General features: G+C 43.1%; 1 protein-coding gene across 5 annotated transcripts in view; it reads left to right on the top strand.

Moving 5' to 3' along the window:
• The window catches only part of PEAK1 (pseudopodium enriched atypical kinase 1), an 85,795-nt gene that overhangs the window by 32,558 nt on the left and 27,684 nt on the right, over window positions 1-25,553 (top strand). The window contains exon 1 of one of the 5 annotated variants that reach the window (XM_073652780.1): window positions 13,537-13,669. The exons of 3 other annotated variants lie outside the window; for them this stretch is intronic. The gene's annotated coding sequence lies outside the window, so the exon portion shown is untranslated. Of the gene's footprint in view, window positions 1-13,536; window positions 13,670-22,894; window positions 23,277-25,553 lie in introns of those variants that run through there. One more of the 5 variants, XM_073652779.1, reaches the window with a different exon arrangement.

Here is a 25,553-nt window from a genome sequence, read left to right as displayed (position 1 = left end):
CCCGACTGGTGGAGGATTGCATTGATAGTTGACTTTGTGGAACTTTCTCCCATCTTCCTACTGCATCTCTGGAGCTCAGCCACAGTGATCTTGGGGTTCTTCTTTACCTCTCTCACCAAGGCTCTTCTCCCATGATTGCTCAGTTTGGCTGGATGGCCAGGTCTAGGAAGACTTCTGGTGGTCCAAAACTTCTTCCATTTAAGGATTATGGAGGCCACTGTGCTCTTAGGAACCTTGAGTCATGTAGAAATTCTTTTGTAATCTTGGCCAGATCTGTGCCTTCCCACAATTCTGTCTCTGAGCTCCTTGGGCAGTTCCTTTGAGCTCATGATTCTCATTTGGTCTGACAGGCACTGTGAGCTGTGAGGTCTTATATAGACAGGACTTAATTTGGAAGGGCACACACCTATCAGTTTAATTAAACACAGCTGGACTCCAATGAAGGAGTAGAACCATCTCAAGGAGGATCACAAGGAAATGGACAGCATGTGACTTAAATATGAGTGTCTGAGCAAAGGGTATGAATACTTATGACCATGTGATATTTCAGTTTTTCTTTTTTAATAAATTTGCTAAAATTTCTACATTCGTTTTTTTTCAGTCAAGATGGGGAGCAGAGTGTACTTTAACGAGAAAAAAAATGAACTTTTTAGAATTTACCAAATGGCTGCAATGAAACAAAGAGTGAAAAATTTAAAGGGGTCTGAATACTTTCCATACCCACTGTAAGTTTATGGAACTCCTGGATGTAAGTATGCTGTCTAGAAGAGAAGGAGGCACAAGGTCTCAGTTTAATGTTTAATTTTTGTGCCAAAGCTTTGGCAGTCATTATAGCAGTAATGGGGTATTATGGGTGTCGCTACTTTGGGGGGGAGGCACTGCATATCACTACTATTCGGAGGGCTCTGTATGTGAGGCTAGACCATAACGCAGAGCTGAAAGTGGCTCTTAGGCCACGTCCCCCACTATCAGTATTTGGTCAGTATTTTTTCTCAGGAGTGGGAGCCAAAACCAGGAGTGGATGATAAATGCTGCATTGGTGACTTGTTTCTATTAGGCTATGTGCCCACGAAGCAGAAATGCTCTGGATTTTTTCCTGAGCGTTTCTGCATCTCCCTGGCAGAAAAAACGCATGCGGATTGTACATGCGTTTTCCTGCCAGGGACATGCGGATGTGAAGCGTTTTTCACTGGCATTTCCGCATGCGGGTTGACAAGCGCTTTCCAAGCGATTTTAGCATCACTTGGAAAGTGCTTGTCAACTTGGTCACACTATATAAATCCATGCAAACAGCATGAATTTACAGTTATATGAAAAAGTTTGGGCACCCCTATTAATCTTAAGCTTAATGTTTTATAAAAATTGGTGTTTTTGCAACAGCTATTTCAGTTTGATATATGTAATAACTGTTGGACACAGTAATGTTTCTGCCTTGAAATGAGGTTTATTGTACTAACAGAAAATGTGCAATCTGCATTCAAACAAAATTTGACAGGTGCAGAAGTATGGGCACCTCACCAGAAAAGTGACATTAATATTTAGTAGATCCTCCTTTTGCAAAAATAACAGCCTCTAGTCGCTTCCTGTAGCTTTTAATGAGTTCCTGGATCCTGGATGAAGGTATTTTTGACCATTCCTCTCTACAAAACATTTCCAGTTCAGTTAAGTTTGATGGTCGCCGAGCATGGACAGCCCTCTTCAAATGATCCCACAGATGTTCAATGATATTCAGGTCTGGGGACTGAGATGGCCATTCCAGAACATTGTAATTGTTCCTCTGCATGAATGCCTGAGTAGATTTGGAGCGGTGTTTTGGATCATTGTCTTGCTGAAAGATCCATCCCCTGCGTAACTTCAACTTTATCACTGATTCTTGAACATTATTGTCAAGAATCTGCTGATACTGAGTGGAATCCATGCGTCCCTCAACTTTAACAAGATTCCCGGTGTCGGCATTGGCCACACAGCCCCAAAGCATGATGGAACCTCCACCAAATTTTACTGTGGGTAGCAAGTGTTTTTCTTGGAATGCTGTGTTTTTTTGCCGCCATGCATAACGCCTTTTTGTATGACCAAACAACTCAATCTTGGTTTCATCAGTCCACAGGACCTTCTTCCAAAAAGAAATTTGCTTCTCCAAATGTGCTTTTGCATACCTCAGCTGACTCTTTGTGGCGTGCTTGCAGAAACGGCTTCTTTCGCATCACTCTCCCATACAGCTTCTCCTTGTGCAAAGTGCGTTGTATAGTTGACCGATGCACAGTGACACCATCTGCAGCAAGTTGATGCTGCAGCTCTCTGGAGGTGGTCTGAGGATTGTCCTTGACTGATCTCACCATTCTTCTTCTCTGCCTTTCTGATGTTTTTCTTGGCCTGCCACTTCTGGCCTTAACAAGAACTGTCCCTGTGTTCTTCCATTTCCTTACTATGTTCCTCAGAGTGGAAACTGACAGGTTAAATCTCTGAGACAGCTTTTTGTATCCTTCCCCTGAACAACTATGTTGAATAATCTTTGTTTTCAGATCATTTGACAGTTGTTTTGAGGAGCCCATGATGCCACTCTTCAGAGGAGATTCAAACAGGAGAACAACTTGCAAGTGGCCACTTTAAGTAGCTTTTCTCATGATTGCATACACCTGGCTATGAAGTTCAAAGCTCAATGAGGTTACAAAACCAAAAAAAATGCTTTAGTAAGTCAGTAAAACGTAGGTAGGAGTATTTAAAACAAGAAAATAAGGGTGTCCATACTTATGCACCTGTCAAATTTTGTTTGAATGCAGATTGCACATTTTCTGTTAGTACAATAAACCTTATTTCAAGGCAGAAACATTACTGTGTCCAACAGTTATTACATATATCAAACTGAAATAGCTGTTGCAAAAACACCAATTTTTATAAAACATTAAGCTTAAGATTAATAGGGGTGCCCAAACTTTTTCATATAACTGTATATAGTGTGACCCGAGAGAATGTCAAAAAATAAAAAAGAAATCTATACTTACCTTCCGATGGCTCCCGGTGTCTTGTTTCCCTCTGTCCCGGCTGCCGGCAGCGCTACACTGAAGGACCTGCCGACGTCAGCGTCGCATGACCCGTCACATGACTATGACGTCAGCGCAGGTCTTTCATTCCATCGCGAACTGTCGGCATGCGAGGAGGAGTGCACCGCGGGCCGCCAGAAGGTAAGTATATATATATATATATATTTTTTATTTTATTCTTTTTTTTACAGGTTCTATGGTACCCGGGTCCGGAGGAGAGTCTCCTCTTCTCTAGACCTGGGTACCATCCGCACATTAGAACGCATGGAATGCGCATCTACATATACAGTGATGCGTAATCCATGCGATCTAATGCAAGTCAATGGCGCGAAAACGCAGCGCTTCCACAAAATAATTGGTAGTGCTGCGTTTTTTTCCGCAATGATAATCCGCAGCGGAAATCTCCGCAGCATGTGCACAGCACATGCGGATTAATTATCATTGGCGACCATGGCAGGCCTTCTACCATGCGTTTTTTAAGCGTTTCTGCAGCGTTTTTGCCGCTGCGGAAACGCTTAAAAACGCATCGTGGGCACACAGCCTTATACCTTTTCTCTGATTGTTCCTCACCTGGTTTTGGCTCTCACTCCTGAGAAAAAATACTGATCAAATACTGATAGTGGGGCCGTGGCCTTAAAGTGAGAAAGGTTGAGTAACACTAGAGCCTTTTTCACTATAACCTACCTCCAGCAGTACACAACCCACATTACTAGTCTTCCATTTCAGGAGTTCAAGGCTACAGCTCTCTCTAAATGAGGAGACCACAACTTTTTGGTGAAGAAGTTTTAATGCTTCATCATCTCTGCTTTTCTGTTGTATCTCCAATTCCGAGAACATCTCAAGATGTTTACATCTATAAACACTGTGTAAGGCTATTAGCAGCACTTTCTATAAGCTGTGGACTTTAGGTTTAGTCTGCTTTTAAAAATAGCATTAGCCAGTGGAGCTTATAGTGGAATTTCAGCCACTGGGGATGAAATTTACAGAACTTGCAGCATGATCTCTAATCCGTCTCTTGTTCAGGGACGAGGGATTTTACACACACAGATTTACAACATTTATCAATAGCTAAAGAATTTTGTCTTAGAAAAGTGGAGACTTTCTTTAGAGCATCTGTCTGTTTTTATAAGAGTCTTTAGAGATGAAGACATTTGCTCTATTACTATAAAGTGACATCTCTTTTTAAAAAGATTTTATGAGAAAACCCCTTTTTTGATAGTGTTTAGTTTTATTGTCATATCCATATAAGAGAAATGATGAAATATGGCATAATCCATATGAGCCGACATCTAATGGCCAAACCTGCTATACTGCAGACTGGACCAAAAAGACTGCCTTGTTTTACTGCCTATAGTAAAAAGACTGCCTTGTTTTACTGCCTACAGTAAAGTAGAATGGCATCACTTTATCACTAGCGGGCAGATGGTTATTGACAGCAATAAAGGGGCTGTCTATCCTTAGTATTAAAGGGGCTGTCTAGCCTTAGTATTAAAGGGGCTGTCTAGCCTTAGTATTAAAGGGGCTGTCTAGCCTTAGTATTAAAGGGGCTGTCCATCCTTAGTATTAAAGGGGCTGTCCATCCTTAGTATTAAAGGGGCTGTCCATCCTTAGTATTAAAGGGGCTGTCCATCCTTAGTATTAAAGGGGCTGTCCATCCTTAGTATTAAAGGGGCTGTCCATCCTTAGTATTAAAGGGGCTGTCTACCTTTCGTAATAAAAGGGCTGTCTACCTTTCGTATTAAAGGGGCTGTCTACCTTTCGTATTAAAGGGGTTACCTGTCCTTAGTATTAAAGGGGCTGTCTGTCCTTAGTATTAAAGGGGCTGTCTACCTTTCGTATTAAAGGAGTGTTAGTCCTTTGCATAAAAAAAAAACATGTTATAAAATAATTGAAGAACAAATACCTCTGCAGTCCCACACCAATCAGTGCAGAAGCTATGCTATCGCTTGGTCTGTTTTTACATGAGCCTGGCATGTGACCACTGCAGCCAATCAATGGTCACTTGCCTTTTTATTGGCGCTGAGTAGTAGAACACACGTTACCACTGACCACACAGATTCGCTACAGCAGTTGCATGCCGGTCTCTTGTGATCAAAGACCAGGAGGATAGGAGGTGTTGTATGCTGGATTTGGCAGAGAAGAAGGCATTTTTATATACTGCTTCCGTTTTTAATTTTTTTTCTTCAAATGTGGATAGCTCCTTTAAATATTCTTTGTACTGCCTCATATTATACAAATAGTAGAGTTCAGGCACAGAACATGTGAGAGGCAGAGTTAGGCCATATTCACATGAGTGTCTCGGCTCTTGGTGTACAAATGATCCCATAATACGCTGGTGTGACACTGCTCATCTTGTCTTTCCAACAAGGTTGAGAACTGCCTCTGGGAAATATACAGAGCAAAAGAATAAAAAAATGATTGAACTTCAAAAAAAATAAAATCTATCCATTATTAATATTTTACAGATCATGCACCTTCAATTACTATGTGACAGACACAGCATAGCATTGTGTAACATTGCTGATAAATCTTCCCTAGATTGCAGGTCCTGAATTCTTGCCCGGTTAGTAAGGGAGTTTTCCAAGATATTCACAAAGTTTTGGAAAATCCCTTCGCTGTGCAGGATGTCAGATAGATACAAATCGTCAGTACATACTTCAGTTTTGTGAAACTTCCCATCGCCGTCACATGCCGGATAGTGGCATCACATAACTATGACAGTCAGCCATGGCCCGGCCCTGTCCATGTAACATTAAGGGGTCTCGCCATGATTGGAACCATCCCACTTTTAATGCTATAGATACTAATATGCCCAAATATATATTTCTAAATGAGATGTCCTGTCTATTTCTAATGTATGGCTGCTAACACAGAGTTTTGCAGAGTATGAAACCACTGATACTGTAGTGTTAAAAAAAAAAAAAAAAATTAAGTTATAGATTCAGCTATAAAGTCCCTTTAATTGTACAAAATGAGGAAAACATTGCTACTGTCTTCACCAAATAGCTCCACACCCATAGACAGGTTGTATGTGGTATTGCAGCTCAAATCCTTTCACTTTAATGGAGGTGGGCTGCAATGCCACACACAACCTGCGGATAGATGGGGCGCTGTTTGTGGAAGAAAAAAGCCCTTTTAGGTTACTTCTCCTCATTTGTTCCAGAAGTTTATGGCTGCCATAGAGAAATAACGTTGATCTAAATTACCATTCACATCAAGTCACACACATTAATTTATGCTGTTGAAATGTATTTTATAAAATGTATTAAACATATTCTCAAAGTCACTTTATACAATTGTGCAAGTTCTCCTGGGAAATGTTTGGCTTCTCCTTTCTTAACGCAGCTGCTTTTCAGAACTGGTGATGATAAATAAAGATCTGATCTTCTATTCATGCCCACAGAACTTCCTGCACAATTCTACCACTGATTGCAGCCTGAAAAGACTGACAATACAGCCGCAGACTTGTCCTCACGTGCACAGTCCCCCATATTGGACAGTGCGTTAGAAGCGCCATGCCTTGACTGCTGTCTGTGCATGGGAACATTTATCTGTCGGTGCAGTTATATAGATCTGCCTCCAGCCGACTGCTCGGCTCAGGGAATTGTCTAGACTGGATACAGATGTAGAAAACCCTTCGCTCTATGAAGTATTAGTTTTTTCAGAATTTCAGCATGTGCTCGTAAACCAGAATGTTCCCATTCTCTGACAGTAAACAGTAAAAAGTCCTATGGAATGGATACTTAGGCTGTGTGCCCACTATGCATTTTTTAAGCGTTTCCGCAGCTTAAACGCTTAAAAAACGCTTGGTAGAAGATCTGCCATGTTCCCCAATGATAATCCGCATGTGCTGTGCACATGCTGCGTAAATTTCCGCTGCGGATTATCATTGCGGAAAAAAACGCAGCACTACCAATTATTTTGCATAAGCACGGCATTTTTGCCGCCATTGACTTGCATTGAATCTCTTAATATCCGCATGACTACATGTGCACATGCGGATATTAAGCGATTCAATGTGCGGATGGTACCCGGGTCTGGAGAAGAGGAGACTCTCATCCAGACCTGGGTAGAATAGTACCTGTAAAAAAAAAGAATTTAAAATAAAGAAAATAAACATTATACTCACCTTCTGATGGCCCCCAGTCTCCTGTACGGTGCGCGTCCTGGCTCCCCGGCGGCTCGCGATGGTCTAAAAGGACCTTCCATGACGTTATTTAGTCATGTGTCGGGTCACGTGACTTGTCACATGACGAAATGACGTCATGGAAGGATGTTTTAGACCACCGCGAGCCGCCCAACACACTGGACGCACCGGACATGGAGACTGGAGGCCATCAGAAGGTGAGTATAATGTTTATTTTTTATTTTTTACCATTCTTTTACTATTAACTTGGTCACACTATATAAATCCATGCCGGTTGCATGGATTTATATAGTGTGACCAAGTAATCAAGCACTTTCCAAGTGATGCTAAAATCGCTTGGAAAAGCGCTTGACAACCCACATGCGAAATCGCATGTGAAAAACGCGGGACATCCGCTTGTCCCTGGCAGGAAAACGCATGTAAAATCCGCATGCGTTTTTTTCTGCCAGGGAGATGCAGAAACGCTCAGGAAAAAATCCGGAGCATTTCTGCATCGTGGGCACACAGCCTTACAGTTAGGTCCAGAAATATTTAGACAGTGACCGAATCTTTGTGATTTCAGCTCTGCATAACACTATTTTTTATGTAAAAGGAAACAACTGAGATGCAATTGAAGTGCAGACTTTCAGGTTTAATTAAAGGGGTTGAACAAAAATATCCTGTGAAACATTTAGGAATTACAACCATTTTTCTACAAATCCTCATTTCATGGGGCTCAAAAGTAATTGAACAAATTAACTTTACCAAAATAAAATGTTAATTTTTAATACTTTGTAGAGAATCCTTTGCAGGCAATGACTGCCTGAAGTCTGAAAGCCATGAACATCACCAAACACTGGGTTTCCTCCTTTGTGATGCTTTTCCTGGCCTTTACTGCAGCTGACTTCAGTTGTTGCTTGTTTGTAGGTCTTTCTGCCTTAACTTTTGTCTTGAGCTTGTAAAATATTTGCTCGATGGGATTGCTCCGGCCATTGGAGAATATTCCACTTCTTTGCCTTATAAAACTCCTGGGTTGCTTTCGCAGCATGTTTTGGGTCATTGCCCATCTGTACTGTGAAGCGCCAATCAACATGGCTGCATTTGGTTGAATCTGAGCAGAAAGTATCGCCCTGTACATTTAAGAAATCATCTGCCTGCTTCTGTCTTCATTCAAATCATCAATAAACACTAATGACCCAGTGCCATTGGAAGCCATGCATGCCAATGCCATCACACTGCCTCCACCATGTTTTACAGAGGATGTGGTGTTCTTTAGATAATGAGCGATTCCAAGCCTTCTCCATAGTTTCTTCTTCCCATCATTCTGGTACAGGTTGATCTTAGTTTCATCTGTAGAAAGAACGCTTTGCCAAAAAAACATCTAAAGAAGTCAGCCCAGTTCTGGAAAAGTGTAATCTGGCCTTTTCTATTTTTAATGTGGATTAATGGTTTGCACCTTGTGGTGAACCCTCTGTATTTGCTTGCATGAAGTCTTCTCTTTATGGTAGACGTAGATTCTGAAACAACGACTTCCTGGACAGTGTTCTTCACTTGGGTGGATGTTGTGAAGGGGTTTTTCTTCACCAGGAAAGGATTCTGCGATCATCCACCACTCATTAAAATAAAGTCTGATAGCATATTCTCATACAGATCAGTGTCCGGCCCATAGATCTTAACAGCTTACTAACATATTAAATAAAATGTGGATTTTTCTGGAACAAGACATTACATTTTCTGCATTGTTAATTTGATCATGTGGTTCTTTGTTGCTTGGACCCCCAGCAATAAACCATAATCTGTGGGGGAATCCAGTTACAAGTGCTCAGTTTCACTGCAGTGCCACTAAAGAGCAAATGAAGCATTACACATTTTGTAGTAAAATCAATGGATTGTAACGCATAGTTATACTAGGATCTCCAGAGCAATGATCATTCGTTGTGACTCACCTGGGCACTTGCCTAAATTTGATCAGACTGCACTAATAGGGTATATGAAAGTAAGTTTATATGTCAGAAAGTCCCTTTTTAACCCTCAACTGGTGAGGTGGGGTTTGCCACACCCCAGGGAATTTTTGTTCGGCTGCCATTCATTGAAAAATGCCGGTATGAGGATACGTGTCTCACTAGCTTCCATCCATTTGTGGGTGTCAAAAATTTGTTATACTCATGTGTAATCAATCGCCAATAAGAAAACGATGAAAACAAACGTGATCTTTGCATTTTCTGTAAAAATAAGAGATTTCTAAACACTGGGGTATAGGAAACCCCACATCACCAGCTGCGTGACAAAAACCCCACCTCACCAGTTGAGGGTTAATGTTAGTTATTTGCAAAGAAAACTAATCTCCCTAATTGCCTTTGGTTCAGTGATCATCATCAATGGAAACCCTTAATTATTGATGTGAACACAAGGTCTCACAGGGGGTCAGCTAATTATCTGTATGATCTGTCCCTTTCTCTGTGGCTGCAGGACCGGCATATTACCCTATTTGTTCTGATTGGTGTTTGCCTCTGTGATTTTAAACTATTTGCAGACTTCTCTCTATTCTGCATTGTCTTTAGGAAATGAGTTGACTTGAGATAGGGGACATATCAATAGACTGGCCTGTAACCATTATGTGGCAATTGGACTCTGGTATTGATGAACAAAGAGCAGTTAATGAATTTTTTGCATCATTCAGGTGCCTTTTACCACCGCAAAAAATATACTTTTGTGGCATACATTTTGATAGATTTTCTGGGTTCACTCGGCCACCCCACTCCCATATAAACTTTGCTTATTTTTCATATATTTGGTAGAGCTGGCCGGGAGTGGTGTAAAAATGCCAAAAGCGACCAACTTTTATCTCAACTAAAAGATGCATAAAATTTGGAATATTTCAACCAGGTTTACTCCAGGAAACTGGCAAAAAAGACTTGATGAATCAGCTCTATATGGGGCGACTGGACTGGCCTCGTTATGGGGCGACTGGACTGGCCTCGTTATGGGGCGACTGGACTGGCCTCGTTATGGGGCGACTGGACTGACCTCGTTATGGGGCGACTGGACTGACCTCGTTATGGGGCGACTGGACTGGCCTCGTTATGGGGCGACTGGACTGGCCTCGTTATGGGGCGACTGGACTGGCCTCGTTATGGGGCGACTGGACTGGCCTCGTTATGGGGCGACTGGACTGGCCTCGTTATGGGGCGACTGGACTGGCCTCGTTATGGGGCGACTGGACTGGCCTCGTTATGGGGCGACTGGACTGGCCTCGTTATGGGGCGACTGGACTGGCCTCGTTACGGGGCGACCGGACTGGCCTCGTTACGGGGCGACAGGACTGGCCTCGTTACGGGGCGACAGGACTGGCCTCGTTACGGGGCGGCCGGACTGGCCTCGTTACGGGGCGGCCGGACTGGCCTCGTTACGGGGCGGCCGGACTGGCCTCGTTACGGGGCGGCCGGACTGGCCTCGTTACGGGGCGGCCGGACTGGCCTCGTTACGGGGCGACCGGACTGGCCTCGTTACGGGGCGACCGGACTGTCTTCGTTACGGGGCGACCGGACTGTCTTCGTTACGGGGCGACCGGACTGGCCTCGTTACGGGGCGACCGGACTGGCCTCGTTATGGGGCGACCGGACTGGCCTCGTTATGGGGCGACCGGACTGGCCTCGTTATGGGGCGACCGGACTGGCCTCGTTATGGGGCGACCGGACTGGCCTCGTTATGCAGTGATTGCAGGACCATAGGTATCCATGGTTACAACCACTAGCAACTAGGTAATGTCACTATAACCATGGATACCTATGGTATGCCTGCACATGAGAAAAGAGACATAGCGAATCAGAAAAACTATACTACATTTCTAATTGGAGGTATTTTCTAATATTATTATTATTATTATTATTATTATTATTATTATTAGACCTACTACATATTGGGATAGGATCTTTGAGATGTGAATACCCCTTTAAATCTCTTTTAGAGTGGAGCAGCAGTACATATGCCCAACTGCTGCTCCTTTAATTCCCTGGGGGCTGCCGAGCTCTGTTCTAAGCATTTTCCGGCAGTTCCATAGAGAATGAATGGAGGGACATTAAGGCATGTGCACTGCTCCTCCATTTTTTACAGGGATAAGGTTTCCCTCTTCTGCCAATTAGTACAGGTCCCAATTTGTTTTCACTGGGCAACCTCGTTAACTATAATGGAGACTGTTTGGCCGACTGTCATTTTAAGGCCGGAGTCACTCTACCGTGTTACACGGCTGAGGGCTATGCTATAAAGCATTGCATAGCACTCGGCCCAGTGTTATTCTATGGGCGAGCTCAGATCAGCGATTATTTTCTCATGCCGATTCGGCAGCATTCTGTGATTTGCATACAAGTCTATGGAGGCGTGTGAAACATCGGACTGCACTCGGATGTCATCTCGGTTCAGTCCAATATACGCAGAGTCAGGCCATGGAGAAGATGGAGAAGTCACCCTTCTCCGCAGCTGTGCTGCGATTCTCTCATGCTAGAGGATCAGAGCACTGACACTCGGCTCATGGTCGCAGCAGAGCAGGAGCCGAGTGTCATTAGTATATTGCATCCGATGCTCTCGCCTCAGATGCCATATCTGAATGAATAGCACAGTATTCTGCATTTCTGCATTTATTTTTCCTATCAAAACTGAAAGAACTTGCAAAGGATCTTCGAAAAGGAACCTAGATTACCTGAGTACACACAGGTTTTATGTGACCTTTTCATTTGGTGTCTAAGACTTTAGCAGCTTTTTATTTTAATTTTATGAAGCTGTAATTGTGTTCAGGAATATAAAGGTTACCTATCATTTAAAAAAAAAAAAGAAGTTTTTTTTAAATAATACAGAGTTGCTGATAGGGTCTGGGTCCGGACCCCCACTGCGTGTGTGCAAGGTTCATTAGTACGTCTATGGGTCCGTACACAACTCTCACAGAGCGCTGTATGGACCCAAAGAGTTTCTATTGAGCCCATACACCAGTAAGCGCACACTCCTTCAGGAGCTGCGCACTTCAGAGCAGTGTTATGAACGATTGTCGGTTGCCTCCGAACCCAGACCCCAGATAAACAGAACTTTGCATTCCCTAATATTGTCTAGAAATGTTTTTCAAATAATATGTCCAAGTTAATGGAGTTATCACCATGTGAACCACCACCACATCCTTTAATTGAGTCACTGACAATCCTGCAGGGCCAGCACCTCTAACCCTTTGCGATCAGCTGTTTGTGCCAATTGAAACTCCGCACAGCCGCTCATTTGCCCTCCATATGACCCTGTTTATGTTTTAAAACTTTTGAAAATGGCACTAATCCACCATGTAGTTAAATGTCCTTTCTCTACCACTACCAGTTAACATCCCGTTTGTTATCTAGATTCGGCAAATACCAAAGGAAAAGCGTATCCATACTGCTAGTCTCCATTGGGTTGGTAGACATGGGTATAGAATATGTGGTGTAGTAGACTATGCTAATCCGTATATCTTAACCAAAACCTAAAACAATTGAGCCAGAGCATATGTTGATATAAGTGCAATACATTTAACAAGCGGAAGTAAGTAAATAAATAGTAATAGTACATGTAAGTAACATAGGGTACTTAGGTAAAATTGTTTTGATCAAATAAAGTAAAAGCCATCCCACCACAAGAAGGTGTACCCCAATTGGGCCGGTAGCCAACTGTTGTAGTTCACCGCACTATGTGTCCGCAGACGTGAAAGTAGGGCAGAGCAGGACCTGCGTCCCGACTGTTCAGACACGTGACCATGGAAAAATATATAAGCAATATGAAAGCCCATGGCTCCCCTTTTTTGAGTAATACCCTGATGTGAACTGAGCCGTATGTTCCCATAGTTGTAGGTGATCTATAAGGATACGGCAGACCTTTACTTCACCTGTGATGCTCGGAACCAGTCCTGAATACTAGGTCTGTGCCTTTAAGCATATAGACGGAGAATATACTACGTGTCAGTGTAATTGCTGTTGTAACTGTTGCAGATGGATGACTATACAGCTGGGGCCATGCATACTGTGTGATTACCATTTCGTATGAATTTAGATGGGAGCTGTCACTGCACTGATCTGTGAATAGTAGTGATGACATTGCTACTCTATCCATCTGCGCACATTGCTACAAACTAATATTTTTCTGATTCAGCGGTGCGTAGACATTTTTCATTTCTTCCAGTTTATGCGGCTCTTTTATATTCTTATGTTCTTCTGGCTGGAAAGGTGAGCTACGTTGCACTAATGGATTCTTTACTTCTGCTGGGAACTATGGTCATTATTGATATTACATTGCCATGGTCTGGCAGAAGAAGAAAAGAATATTCTCTGGATTAGACATAATAAAACTGCATGTTATGAGTGGTGTTTTTTTCTCTGGCAGCCGCCTCCGATGATATGTGGTGGTTCTGGATTTTCGGGTTTGATTCACACCCCTAATTTATTATTACTGGAAACATTTTGTTGTTCCTGAGATTGCAGAAGCCTTCCGGACTTGGGTATGATGTTGTTTTTAACTATTCTTTTTAAATGTAAATGGCATTTGTTGCCCATGGGCTCATAGATCATAAGCTTTTGTGAATAGGTTCCTTATTGTGGAATTCTTAATTACCGTAGTTTGTTGCCTATGTAATATTTTATGTTGTCTGCGGCTGTGCCCTCTGAAATGACAAGCGCTGTGTAACATGCTGGCGCTAAATACGTAAAGATTAGCATTATTACTACTACTGTTTTATTAATGCCCGATTCACGTGTCGAATATTCATGGTCCTAATACGAACCTCTATGTCCTGGCCAGCCACGGGACTCCTGACTCAAACTCAAAAGTCTCATATATGCCTATAAGTCTGTTGGGAGACCTGGGGCCAGTCCACACATCACCACCCGTGTTTGGACCATGAATGTCAGACATGTAAAACTGATCATTTACACAGGGTAATGCACTGCTGAGAATGACTATCTTTTGTTGTGTAGATTAAAATATCATTTCACCCGATGAACGAGAGTATTGCTTGTCCGTTAAATGGTTAACAGCTAGTCATGAGCGAGTGTGCTCGTTTAACCCTTTCACCGAGCACACTCGGGTGCTTCCCAAGTATCTTCGGCGTGCTCGTATATTATGTTTCAGTCCCTTCGGCTTCGTGATTTATGGCTGTTGCACATCTTAGACATATTCCGGGATTGCCTGTTTGTTAGGGAATCCTCACATTTGTTTAGGCCTCGTAACAGCCATAAATCATGCAGAAGCAGGGACTGGAACATAATATACGAGCACGCTGAAGATACTTGAGAAGCACCCGAGCGTGCTCATTGAAAGGGTTAAACGAGCACGCTCGCTCATCACTATTGGCAGCCTGTTTAGACTTAACGATAATCGTGCAGCATAAATGGTCCTTGTGTGTTCTATAGTGGAACAATACACAGACTAGTATTTAAAAGTCTAGTAATGATGCCATCTCTGTTGACCCCAATATCCTAGGATCACGGTGTGAGGAAAACCTGGAATGTGAGGGGTTGTAACGTCATCTATGCTGTGGTCAGGAATTAAACAAGATTGATCTTTGCCCACCAAAGCAGTCAAACATGGGAACGACTGCAATGACAGAATCCTCCACTTTCAATACTAGAGACAACTAAAGCAGCTCTTAAGCGTTCCTCAACAAACGGCTCCCCATATCTCAGCTTCAGGAGCACTGTGAGTGATATTGGAGGGAATTATTCCACCAATGATCATTTCTCATGAATACCTCATCCCATGTGTGAGAAAGAATTTAAAAAGTTGTCTGTCTGGCATGGTTCCATCTCCCTGGGCTCATATGTCTGCACTGCTGCGGTGGGGATGAGAGTTGATGTCACGCATCTATAGTCAGGCTTGATAATTGACAGTTTAGTACAAACCGTTTATAAATTCAGCATGTCCTGCGGTATTTTATAGATTGGTCTCGCCATCATCTGTGTGATGGATCAGTGTTACTCTTTACCATACGTTGTAGCAGCCCAGCCCCACCTTCTTATTGATTGATACATGCTCTCCTTTTTCATCCCCATTGCCTTTACAGCTTAGGCTATGTTCACATTATTGTTCGGACATTTTGCTTGTCGGTCTTTTTTTTAGAAATAAGAAACAGATCTGTTTGACATTGCTTCTGCTTGTCTAAGAGTTGCAAATGGAAGTAGAGGGACCCCACTGATTTCATCAGGACCATCTGGGTTCTGTTATTTGTCCGTTTTTTTTTTAAAAAAAAAGAAGAAAAAGCCCATCCGGCAGAACATTTTCTACGGTTCTAAATTCTGACACATAACAAAGCCCAGATGGCCCCCATAATAATCACTGAGGCTTCCATGTGCATCAGTTATGCAGCAGATCCATTTTTTACATTAGTTCAGTTTGTTCTGATTCTTGGGAACAGATCGACAAATATCCTAACAGAAATATGAATGTAGCTGAAGAGACAGTCATGAATGCTCACGCTAGAAAATATCTGTTCCCACGCCGGCATTATTTATAGAACATTTCTGGGGATCTTCCTATTCATTAATGTCCTACTATTCTGCATGTGGCATTGTGTAATGTTTCACCAGGTTCTTGGTATCTGTGCAGACTCTGCAATGTACGCCAGATCCAGCGTATGCGCTGCAGGTGAGTCTTCATCAGCCATTCTGCTGTCCCACTTTAGGAATGTGACTGCAGAAAAACCAGATGGTCACAGAGAGCCCATTGATTTCTGTGTAGAGGGGCGCTGTCTGTGCATGTAGGCTCCTGAATGAAGTGCAAGTGGTGACAGGGACGGACGGAGGACAGTACAGCAATGTGTAGCCCCCCATCCGCGCTGGCTGCTTCTTTACCTGTGGTCACCCTGTGATGTTCTCTGTAGACCCATGATTAAATGAAGAATGAAAGCCTGTCCCTATGAAATAATGAGTTCGGTGTGACATTTGTGGGTTGTCGCCCCCATTTCAACCCGTGTCAGACAATTATTGAACATTTGTCTTAGCCCAGCTTTTATTTTCCAGAAACTTTCCCAGGAATAAATGATGTCTGCATGTGATGTTGGCCAGAACTTTTGGTCATCTGTAGACCCAACTCTTGCTCAGTGTTTCTCATTAACATACAGTGAAGTGGGAAGTGGAGATTATTCCAATGCCAGTGACAAAGGCTGACTCCTGCTAACCTGTCCAACCAGTTTATTACATTTGGTGTATGGCCAATTCTCCCAGCCATAGTAACTCCTTGAAGACAGACCAGTGGCGGTCAACTGAATGCTCAGCCGGCTACAGAGCTGTCTCATCAAGACATGCCTTGTCCAAATCCAGTCTTGGATCATAAGGATGTGACAACGATTTGTCTTTTGCTTAGGATGCACTCTGAATTACAAGAACTCTCTTGCAGATGTAAGCTGTCATGTATTACAGAGGAATGGCCACTATATACTGCTTATTTTCCCCTACAGTGTCTGCTGAAGCTGAAATGTCTGGCTTCTACCAGTGAAACCAGATGCAATGCGCCAGACCTGTGATGATACACTATGGTGGCCCCTTTTGTGATAAGGGTTTTCTCATCAAAGACCACCCATATCTCATCTGAGACAACCCTTTTAATGGTTAAGCACCTATTGGCTGTCTTTTTCAATGTATGTCTAATCTGAATTGCCTGCAAATTGTAATTTTCCATGGTCTTCATAGCAGGAAACGTAGTGTGTATATGTCGATCAGCCGTACCGTTGAATGTATGGTCACACATGGTGGTCAGTGAGTCCTCAGCGTGCTACCGAGTTGCAGGTACAATACAGACGCATCATGGCGGTCAAATGTATTATTTTATGTAAGTTATTACTTCTCTTTAATGGATGTGTTTAGCAATAAGTACCGTAATCACATTACACTTATTTCCTTAGAACCCATTTGACTATGACTGTCGTCATGCAGCGGCAGGAAAAAATGTGCAAGAATATAAGGATCTGACCAACATTGACAATGAGCAAATCATGTTGGCTAGACTGGGTCAGAGCATCTCAACACTAAGTTGTTCCTGGTATGTGGTGGTTAGGACCATCCAAAAGTGGTCCAATTAGGGACATCAGAATACTCAAGGTCATGTGTGCTTAAAGGGGTTGTCTAGGACCTATATTTTGGCAACCTATCCTTAGGATAGGATACCTGACACTCCAACAGAACAGCTGTATGCAATTCCTGCGGCACCTGGATGTACAGAACTGGAACAGCACAGCTACATACTACTTAGTTGCCGTTCTTGGATACTGCAGCTTCGCTCCCATTCACTTCAATAGGGTCTGAGTTGCAGTACCTGAGGCTGGACCCTTTTCAGTGTCCAAAGCAGAAGTAGCACAGCTTCATAAACTGTGTACATCCTGCCAAAGCAGGATGGGCATGGAAGACCCCCATCAAAATGCATAGGTTAGCCTGCCTAGACTGATAATAATAATAATAATTTTTATTTTTATAGCGCCAACATATTCCGCAGCACTTTACAAATTTTAGGGGGGACTTATACAAACAATACAGAAAAAACATATCTCATATCGAAAGGAGTGAGGGCCCTGCTCGCAAGCTTACAGTCTATGAGGAAATGGGGGAGACACAAAAGGTAGAATGTACATATATTGTATAATGCAGCCTTGATATACTAAATAGGATAAATAATAATACATGGACTGGTCGCCTGCCAGTATGTGTGCAGTCCTGACCGAGGCTATTATGTGCATGGTTGGCATGAACCTGAAATTGAAGAAGATTTTAATATGGGGGAAAACTGGGATGGACAGATAGTGTGTGTGGAGGCGATACGCCAGTCTAAAGAAATGGGTTTTTAGGGTCCGCTTGAAACTGTGGGTATTGGAAATTAATCAAACTGTCATGGGTAGTGCATTCCAAAGAATTGGCGCAGCACGCGAGAAATCTTGGAGACGGGAGTGGGAAGTTCGGATTATGGAGGATTTAAGTTTTAAGTCACTGGCAGAACGGAGGGCACGTGTAGGGCGGTAGACTGAGACAAGGGAGGAGATGTAGGGGGTACTGAAGCACGGAGCGCTTTGTGGGTAAGCGTGATAAGTTTAAATTGAACTCTATATTGGATGGGTAACCAATGCAATGACTGGCACAGGGAAGAGGCATCGGTGTAGCGGTTGGCGAGGAATATGATCCTGGCTGCTGCGTTAAGGACTGATTGGAGAGGGGGGAGTTTAGTAAGAGGGAGCCCGATAAGTAGAGAGTTGCAGTAGTCCAGACGAGAATGAATAAGAGCGACAGTAAGAGTTTTTGCCGAGTCAAAGGTGAGAAAAGTCCTGATTCTTGAGATGTTTTTGAGGTGTAGATGACATGAACGAGTGAGTGATTTGATGTGAGGAGTGAAGGAAAGATCTGAGTCAAAAATGACCCCAAGACAGCGGGCTTGTTGCTGGGGAGTAATGGTTGAGCCACAAACGGAAATGGCAATATCGGGCACAGGTAGGTTAGTGGAGGGAGGAAATACGAGTAGTTCAGTTTTTGACATATTCAGTTTTAGACAGAGGGAGAACATAATGTTAGACACAGCAGAAAGACAATCACTGGTCTTTTGTAGTAATGCAGGGGTGATGTCCGGAGCAGAGGTGTATAATTGGGTGTCATCAGCATAGAGATGGTACTGAAAACCGAATCTGCTGATTGTTTGTCCAATGGGAGCGGTGTATAAGGAGAAAAGAAGGGGGCCTAGGACTGATCCTTGAAGAACCCCTACAGTAAGGGGAAGGAGAGAGGAGGAGGAGCCGGCGAAAGACACAGAGAAGGAGCGGTCAGAGAGGTAGGAGGAGAACCAGGAAAGAGCGGTGTCCTTGAGGCCAATAGTGCGGAGCATAGTGAGGAGGAGCTGGACATATTGGAGCTAGAGAGACATATTTGAGCTAGAGAGGGTACAAAGGAGGGCGACTAAGGTAATAAAGGGAATGGAGGGACTAGAATACCCAGAGAGGTTGTCAAAATTAGGCCTATTTACGTTGGAAAAAAGAAGGCTTAGGGGAGACCTCATAAACATGTATAAATACATCAGGGGGCAGTACAGAGATCTCTCCCATGACCTGTTTATACCAAGGATGGTGACAAAGACGAGGGGGCACATTATGCGTCTGGAGGAAAGGAGGTTCCTGCACAAGCATAGAAGGGGATTCTTTACGGTCAGAGCCGTGAGACTCTGGAACTCTCTGGGAGAGGAAGTGGTGATGTCCAACTCACTTAATGAGTTCAAGAGAGGCCTGGACGCCTTTCTTGAGAACAATAAAATTACATCTTATGCTTAGTTAATTAATCCAGGGATTTAATCTGACTGCCAGATTGGTGTCGGGAAGTGTATTTTTCCTCAATGATGTAAATTGGCCTATACCGCATGTTTTTTTTTTGCTTTCCCCTGGATCAACGCTGCGGAATAGCTGCAGTGCACAAGAAATAGGCTGAACTGGATGGACGCTTGTCTTTTTTCGGCCTTATAAACTATGTAACTATGATCCACAGTGTCGAATGCTGCAGAGAGATCCAGGAGAATCCGCAGGGAATAGTGACCATTAGATTTAGCTGTTAGTAGATCATTAGAAACTTTAGTGAGGGCAGTTTCAGTAGAATGTAAAGAGCGGAAACCAGATTGTAAAGGGTCAAGAAGAGAGTTGTCTGAGAGATAGCGGATTAGACTGGAATGGACCAGGCATTCCAAGAGTTTAGAGATAAAGGGAAGATTGGAAATAGGTCTGTAGTTGGCCGTGCAGTTCTGGTCAAGGGATGGTTTTTTAAGTAATGGATGTATGCTGGCGTGTTTAAAAGAAGAGGGAAAGATACCAGATGAGAGGGAGAGGTTGAAAATTTTAGTTAGGTGAGTGGTGACAGCTGGAGCAAGGGACTGAAGGAGATGTGAGGGAATAGGGTCACTGGTGCAGGAGGTAGGGCGAGAAGATGCAAGGAGTCTGATCACTTCATCTTCCGTGACTGGTTCGAAATCAGAAAGTGAGCAAGATACAATGTGGCGGGGGAGAGCATGCAAAACGTTTGGGGATTGGGAGAAAATTTCCTGTCGGATATGGTCAGTTTTATCTTTGAAATAATTGGCCAGATCGTCAGCGCTGAGGTCGGTGATCGGGGTCTGTGCTGTTTGATTGAGGAGAGAATGAAACGTGATGCAATAGAAAAACTACTAGACTTTAAGGTTTGATAGAAAAATGGCTGAACATTAATTGTGCCATAAAACTGTTGTAATTGTTGTATTTTTTTTTCACAACTTAATGGTTGTGCAAAAAGTTTGTGACTTTTAATAATTTTACTCTAGTTCTGGCCAGCGCTGCCAACTTTTTGTAAAGTAGGTACAGATAATCCAGGAAGAGGCGCAGCCGACAAATGAATCTTAATGTACACAGATGGGCACAAATGTGACTTACGGTACATCATCTTTGGAAGATGGTTTTAATTCTGACATATTTATTATATACATACATATTCACAGTATATGTGTGTGTTTTGTTTATATATACAGCAGTATTTTAATGTCAGTGTTAAAAATTGTGTTTGGCCATTTCTTTGACCACTTTCACTGCTACGCCTCCCACAGAGGTTGTCACCCAGCTTTCCCAGACCCCTGCGCGGTCAGTGTAATGATCTATTGGAGAAGTGAATAGCGGGGACATTTACGTGCTTTCCATTTCAGGATCATATTTGCTCATCTCCTTCCGGTTTAGATATAATAATTATCCCAAATAAATATAGACTGATCTGTAAATCTAGATTTCTGTTTTTCTTTTATAGCCAAGGAAGTAGCAATTTCCTGGCCAATTTTCCGATTTCTCCCCTGTATGGGTGTTTAGTTTCGTAATTTGGCAGTTAGATGTCAATTACCAAGACAAAGGTTTTCAATTTTGCCTTGAAGCTCTGGTATTATTTATAAGTTACTTGTTCCGCTGTTTCCTTTAAATGGCACCGTGTAATGGTATAATGTATCCTTCAATGAGCCATCCATTAGCTGGGGAAGAAAATATGCCTGTAATGGGATGGGGATCCCTCAGGGATCCCTTGATCTCTTGGAATATTATCCACCCCTGGGAAGCCGACTTTATGGTGTACACACTATAATACGTTTAGGGTAGTGGCCGGTTGAATTACTTTGCTTTGTGTTCTCGTTCTATTGTAATGTGTAGATTTCCTTTCCCTGATTTATAGCGTTGTAATAGAAATGTCTGTGTTGTACGGGTGCCTAGACGGTGATCCTATATAGACAAAAGGTAACTTGTCTAATGGACGGCGACATGGAGAATGATAATCGCATGATGACCATGTTCAGCTTGTGTGATTTTGCAGGACCTGATTGCCCCTGTTGGTTGACAGTGATTCTACCACTTTGTACATGACACCTGCCATACACTATGGATCGTCTTATTGATATATTGTCAGAAAACCAGTGATATCTGGCCAGGATGTTCAGGCTACAGTGCATTTTTAATGAGCTATATTACTGATTTATATAAATTCTTTGTTTCCTAGACCAGAGACCTGGATATGACGCATGTCTGGTCTCTTAGGCTATGTTCACACATTGCGTTTTTTTTCTGCAGCAAAACCTGATCTCTTGCCAGGGAGGTTTGTTCTGGATTTTGCTGCGTTTTTTGCTGCGTTTTTTTCACTGTCCTTTTTGTCTCTTTATGCATGTGCATAAAGTTCAGTGAAAAAAATAAATAAATCTCATTCTGGTTTTGGCACAAAAAATGCTGAAAGAACGCTGCAAAACCTGACACCTGTGTTTTTGGTGCATTTTTACAGTGTTTTTTTTCACCACCCATTACTTCCAATGGGTGAAAGACTCTGAAAGAAGTGACATGCTCTATTCTGCAAAAAACCATGCAAAGCACAAAATACTGATGAAACAAAAACCAAAGTGTGTGCATGAGATTTCTGGAATCTCATAGACTTTGCTGGTACTGTAAAACGCAGCTGAAAATTTGCATAAAAAAATGCATAAAAAAATCTGACAAAACGCAATGTGTGAACATAGCCTTACCTGCTACACTAGGCCCTATTCCCATTATGTCCTCCCCATCGGACAATAATGCTGGGAAGACTGCAACATATTTCAGTACAAAGTTATTCATCTATAGGATCCCACGGTATGGATTCTTATTGTATACCGTACTGGAATTGCATAGTTTATTACTTTTATTTAATTTTTTTTACTTTATTTCGGTTTTACAGAGGCCAAGAGGCCACTCTTTTGGTGTCAGCCTGGTTAATGGAGCCCTGAGAATATGCTTAAAATATACATTGGGAGCTTTTTCTTCATTTTTTTTGTCATCTAATCTAAACTCGCATCAAATACTGGGCCAAAAAAAGAATGTGATGAATAGAAAAAACAAATCCAGAATCGTGTTATTTGTCCGTCCGGCTCAGGATTTTGGTTGTAGTCTTGTAGTTGAATTAGTGGGGGCTGGAATGAAGGAATCTCTACATATATTTATTTTTCTAGAATATTGCACTTTCCGTTCTTGCGGTCCTAAATATGTCCTCTAGTTTTCCATTGCCTGCCTGCTTTGCGGCCTGTCTGTGTCTGCCCATTGCATGATACGTGGCTGCTGTGTATCAGCGTGTGCGGTGCATGTGAGCATCAGATGAGGGCCGTGTGTATTTGTACATGCGGGGGAAGCGTATTTATGTGAGGGTGAAAAAAAAAAAAAAGCGATGTGTGCCTTCCTCCTTCAGGAAATGATTTGCTTGCTGCTCTTAACATTCCCTGCAGGGGGAGAAGCAGATAGACGGAGGAGAAGGAGGCAGACACACTGGCTGGGAGACACAGGCCAGCAGCAAACATACAAAGATCAGGCAGCAATCCACAGCGGCCAGCCCTGACACACACATCACAGCTGTCACACACAGGACGCTGGCCCTGGCCTCATACACACCAGGCTGTCAGACTACTGCACGCCCATGGCACCTCCTGACAGCTCTGTTGCCTTCAGATTGCTGTGACACAAAGGCACACATAGCTTTCTGTCATACAAAGGCTGTCCTGTCACCGACACATCCAGATGATCAGCGCAGTGTGACCGTCTTTCTCTGCAGGGACGGATCAGCTAAACGCCTGTTCTGGTGAGTGCTGGAATTGCTTTGGCTTGATATGAATCTGTGGGATTGACACGCAGGGACAGCGCATGTTATATCGGCAAGCTGTGTGTAATCGTCTGCATTTTTGTGATCTTTTATTCTAAGCAATCGGTGCCCAGCGTGCTTGTGGCATGAGACCATTCTCTACCGAATGGGAACCTGCTCTTCTGCATCAGAAATGTAGGGCTGCAGCAGGATCCGTGCCATTCACATATGTGATTTCCATCTCTTCCCAGAATTCTGTATTCTTGTAGCATGACCATAACTGGCAATCGCATGGTTAAAGAAGAGCTGCCCGCTTTGTCTGGTTGGGGTAGATTTTTTACATTGATGCTCTGAGGGGCTTTTGACTGGGTGGTGAGCCTCCTCCCCCATATTGTCCTGTAAATAGCACATACTTTCCCTGCTCCCAGACTGACCCCCCCCAGACATGCCGAGCATTCCTGTAACTCTTCCCAGGCCCGGGAGGCAGGGAAGCTGGACCTACATGCACATATGTACATGGTCTGTGCTGTCACATTTCTATGGCGCCCACGTACTGTCACATGCTGGCCTCTGTCAACCTTGGAGCCATGCTGTAGAGACATGCCGAGACATGGAGGAAGAGTCCAACTTTCTGGCACACACAGGACATATGTGTATAAGGCCTTGTATATTATCTAGGTGCCATGTGGTAATATACAAGCACGTAGCCACCTGGCACCTAGGTAATATACAAGGCCATACACAAATATTACCTTAGTGCCAGGTGGCTACGTACTTGATAGATGGTGATTTGTGCGTGTACTCTGTTAGGTGATAGCGACACACTCACATATATATGTTTGTGTGTATATGTCTCTCTATTCTCTGCATGTGATAAAGGAGTCCTGTCAAAGGAGACGTGTTTCCTGGAAGGGTTAAAAGAGCAATGGTCTGCAGAGCCCTGACAGGGGAGTTATCCCCTCACACCCATGTGTGATTCAGAGGCAGGACATTGAGGTGGTGTTGGAGAAGGAGGAGGGGGGTCATTCCCAGTATCCGACTCTTAATGTCTTCCTTCCTCACCAAACGGAAACCAGTATTGGAGAACAGCTGATGCAGCAAAGCCTGGAAATGCAGAAGGGTCAGTGGATTATTGGAAATGTCTGCCAGGATGGAAACACAAACTCTGAGTATCCTAGTTGAAGGCTTCTGGAGATGTTCCTGGAATGTGAAGAGCAGAGTAGCTGGGTAGGGTCAGGACGAAAATAGTTGTATGTCCAGAAGGTCAGAGAAGAAAAATGTTTTAATAACTTTTGAAAAAAATTAAGAACATTGTTCCAACCATGAGAAGAAGGCTTGTAGGCAGATGGTGAGATGTTCATGGGTCATGTATCGTGCTTGGACAAATACAGCAGGCAGGCACTCGCTATATCTGAGGGTGTTGGGAACAAGGACTGCAGGACCGCAGCCGTTAGAAGACGAGTTGGCTGAGGATAACCTTTTTATCTTATTATGTATATTGGATCTCCATTTGCTTGACAGCTACTGAGGGGGAGACTGGTGATGCGCTGTTCTATATATACGTTTTCTATGAAACAGTTAGGTTGGCAGAGCTTTCTTTGAGTGGGAGTTTGGCACAGCCAATGTACAGGGTACAGTCACTTAACAGCGTATGATGGAGGCAGTGTCTTTATTGCATTGCTTTAGTGTATTACTGTTAATGCAGCTTTGTGTTAATAGGTTTGTATTTGTCATTGTGCAATGTGCCTTTCTTATAAATATGACGATGATGGGTACCGTGGAGCGATTGTTCCGGTTGTGTACGATACCTACTGAGCTTTTCAGATACCCAGGAGAACTGTAAAAGGTATACTACTGTCGTGCAGAATAAATCCTTACCATTTTATTAATTTATCCAATGGTGTTGATGTAGTAACAAGGCTAGGCAGCAGAAATAAGCAAGCTAGGGCTATGTTCACATTACATTACTGGTCGCTAGCCAGGAACAGCTATCAATATATACATTAAATGGAGGTTGCAATGGATGCTCAACAGTGGAATCCATCGACAACAGACTAATATGGGATCCGACTAACGGATTAGGAGTCTTTCATGACGTATCTGTTAATCGGAGCCATCATAGTCTCTTGGTGACGGGTGCTACTGTTAGACCTCCATCAGCCTTGGTCCATAATGACGTCCTCTTCATGGAATTGTCTTGAAAGCTAAAGATGTGTCCGTTAAACAGATTCCTGTGATGGATGCCGTACAGTGGCATCTATCACCCATAGACTAATA

This window comes from Phyllobates terribilis, unplaced genomic scaffold, assembly GCF_046119375.1.
Source record: "Phyllobates terribilis strain yellow unplaced genomic scaffold, ASM4611937v1 Scaffold_11__3_contigs__length_659146591, whole genome shotgun sequence".
NCBI lineage: Eukaryota > Metazoa > Chordata > Amphibia > Anura > Dendrobatidae > Phyllobates > Phyllobates terribilis.
This window is presented reverse-complemented; position numbering and strand designations above follow the sequence as displayed.